Raw genomic sequence first — 3164 nt, forward strand, 5'->3', positions numbered from 1 at the left:
ACCTTAGCGGGGCCACCACCACTTCCTTCTCCCACCTGCACCTTGCAGAGGTTCCTGCAGGACTCCAGAGCACCCAAAAGAAACAGGGCAGGTGGGCTGCAGAGTGGTGAGCAGGGAATGTGATCTTTGCACTTACTCACTGAAAGTCCCCCCAGAAAACAGACAACGTGGCTCAAGGGGAAGGAGGACATGAGCTCAGTGTTAGTTGTGTTGACACTGACAACAGTAGCAGAAAAGCAGCCAGAAGCACGAGATTCAGCACAGACCCAGTACAGAGAAATGCATCTGAGTGCCAAGAAGCCAACTAGTCATGCAACGTGCGATCTGCCTGCAGAGTCCTCATTACACGTGATGAAAGACAAGCAGAGGGGAGTTTGACTCCCAGAGCCTGTGCTGACTTTTCATGGGTTGTCTGTTCGGGGGTGGAAAAATGCCTGTACTTGCAAACTGAGCCCTCTTGATCCAGGCTGCATTGGCAGTAAGCAGTGAGCCCACTTTTCAGGGGAAAAGCTGCATCTCAGAGTTTTGATACAATTAAGCAGACCCATTCTTGAGAACAAACAGCTTCCTGGGATCTTTTACAGGCTAGCCGGCCTTTTTATTTAATTTATTTTAGATTACCATTTTTGGCAGTAATTACTTTTCCCTTTGGGAGAAGGCAATCGGAGGGATTTCTGATACTGAGACAGACATGGCTTTGGGGCACAGGCAGATTTATTCTTCGCCTCACACACAGAGAATCCCATCGATCTGGGACATGCTGGAGCAACTGTACACAAAAGGCAGGGTCAGTCAGCACACGCATACAAAGCCTGATGCTTGAGGGACGTATTGAAGAACACACACATCAGTGGAGCAGCACAAAAGCAAGGAACATCAGACCTACAGGTTTTGGTTTTGTCAGTGTCAGCAGGGCTATTTTTTGTTGTTTGGGTTTTTTTACACCACGCCAGTTCTGCCTCTTGTCTTTCTTTCTAATGGCTGGAGAAGCCAGGAAAGGAGACATTCACTGTCCATTTGTTTCTCCTTCCAGCCCCAGCACAAGAAGTAGACCCAGGAGAAATGAGGTCCTGATACTTCTTCTAACTAGTCTGTTGCCCAACCATGCACAAGGCTCTGAGCAATGATTTACGTTATGCAGGTGCTCTCCTCGGTGTGGGGGAAACCTTTCCTTTTTTTGCCCCCTTGCAGCAAAGTAGGAGAAATACCCGAGAGCACGCTCGAATCCAGGAGCCCTTTCCTGCAGCAGAAGTTCTCAGCAGCGCCCACGCGGTGGAGCTCCCACCCTAGAGACGAAGCCCAGCTGGCTGGCCTGGTGGTCACCTCCTCCCGAGGTGCCCCTCCGAAGCCCGGGGTCACGAAGCAGGAGGCAGCCCAGGGGCAGGGCGGGACCCCCAAACCCCTAACCCACTGCAGACAGCAGCCCCTGCAACCACTCCTGCCTCTGCTGACGATCTGCTGGGTGACATTTGTCCAACCAGCTCTTGTCTGTGTTCACTGATCACTTTGAGGAGGGTTATGCAGGGTTCCCTCCGGGGCTGTAGTGTAACTGTCACTAGCACATTAACCTCCAGCTGTCAACGACAAAGTTACATGCTCTGAAGAGGACAGGGACCCAGATTTTTTTATTTTTTTAAAAAATGCATTTCAAAGTAAGTATTTAAGAAAATCAAAGTTATGGGCAGTTGTTTTGATCCGAGAATTCAACAGAAAACTACACAGGACACTGTTTCCAAATGTTGCAGGTGTCTCTCAGGATCACAGAACCTGTCCAGTTACATTTCCACTACCTCTTAGGGACTGATATTCCACCACCTTTCAAGGCTGCTGCAGCAGGGCTTACCCACCCTTATAGTATTTTTTCCCCCTCTTATCTAACTGGAATTTCCATGTTGCAACTTGCAACCCTGGCCTCTTGCCTTTTGCTGTACAAAGGACTTGGGAAGAGGCTGGCTCTGTCTTCTCTGTATCACACTCAGCCACAACCAAGAACCATGGTACCACTGAGCCCCAGGGAGCTCCTCATGTGCAGAGACCAGGGCCTGGCTCAACAATTCTACTGCTTCACTGATGTAAAACTCCTGCCAGCACCCAGGGTCAGGGTGTCAGGCTCTTCCCTTCAGAGACCTCCTACCTGAAGGACTGCATTTCTCATTCAGCTTCCCTTCATAAATAAATCACCTCTTAGACTCAGGACTTCAAAGTGATTATTAACAACACGCTCTTGCCTTTGTACTCCAGCATTGTGGGTGGCTGCCGTCAGTGTTTTGATGTATGCAGCCCTGAGATTCATGGGGCTGCACACTGCAGACACTAGCTACCCTGTCAGCCAGCAAGAGAAGTCATTGTCATCAGCCAGTCCTTGCTCCTGGTCACGGAGGAGTTTTCAGTTCAAAGAGTGCAACTGTTTTGTTTTTGTGGGTTGTTGTTTTTTGTTGTTTTGTTCTTTTTTAATCTGCCCCAATAAGTCAGGTTTGGCAGCCTGGTAACTGCTCAGAAACCAGCAGTGGCTGGAAGGAGGCAACACATAACACAAGAGGCAGTCACATTCTTCTGGGAAATCAAAGCACCCTCCCAGTGAAGGCGCTGCCTTGACGGAGGCAGAACATCCATCTGAACACCTAACCACCCCCACCCCCGCACACACGCGCTGCAGAGGAGCAAACCGCGCAGCAGCTTGGCGCTCCTGCCGCGCAGATGGCTGTGCAGCGGTTCTGCACACAGCTGTGCTGCCTGGCTCCCAGGTCACTGCTGCCACAGGTCCCCGCTGGCCTCCCAGCAGCGAGGGCACTCGTGCCAACCCGTTTCAAAGCTCTTCCGTGTCCCTGCTGCCACCTGAATCACCAGCCTGAGGCGTATCCACACGCACAGACGCCGTTATGAAGCGCTCCCTCCCGCAGGAGGCCGCGCTGGGTGTGCTCTGTAGGCCGCATCCCCTTCCACACCAGACAGATCCGTGTCCCACCCAGTGAGCCGCTTCTCCTCGCGCTGGGCACGCCCCGGGCGCTCCTTCCCGGGGCAGAACAGAGAGGTGACCTTGATTCACCGGCAACAGCGGCAGGACGAGGGACTGGAAGGAGCCGCGTCCCCCCCCAGGCCTCGCTGAGACACCCCCCCCAACCCCGGGTCTCAAGATGGCGGCGGGAGCGACGGCGCCCCGGCCG

Source organism: Chaetura pelagica, unplaced genomic scaffold (genome assembly GCF_000747805.2).
Source record: "Chaetura pelagica isolate M959 unplaced genomic scaffold, ChaPel_1.0 scaffold530, whole genome shotgun sequence".
Lineage (NCBI taxonomy): Eukaryota > Metazoa > Chordata > Aves > Apodiformes > Apodidae > Chaetura > Chaetura pelagica.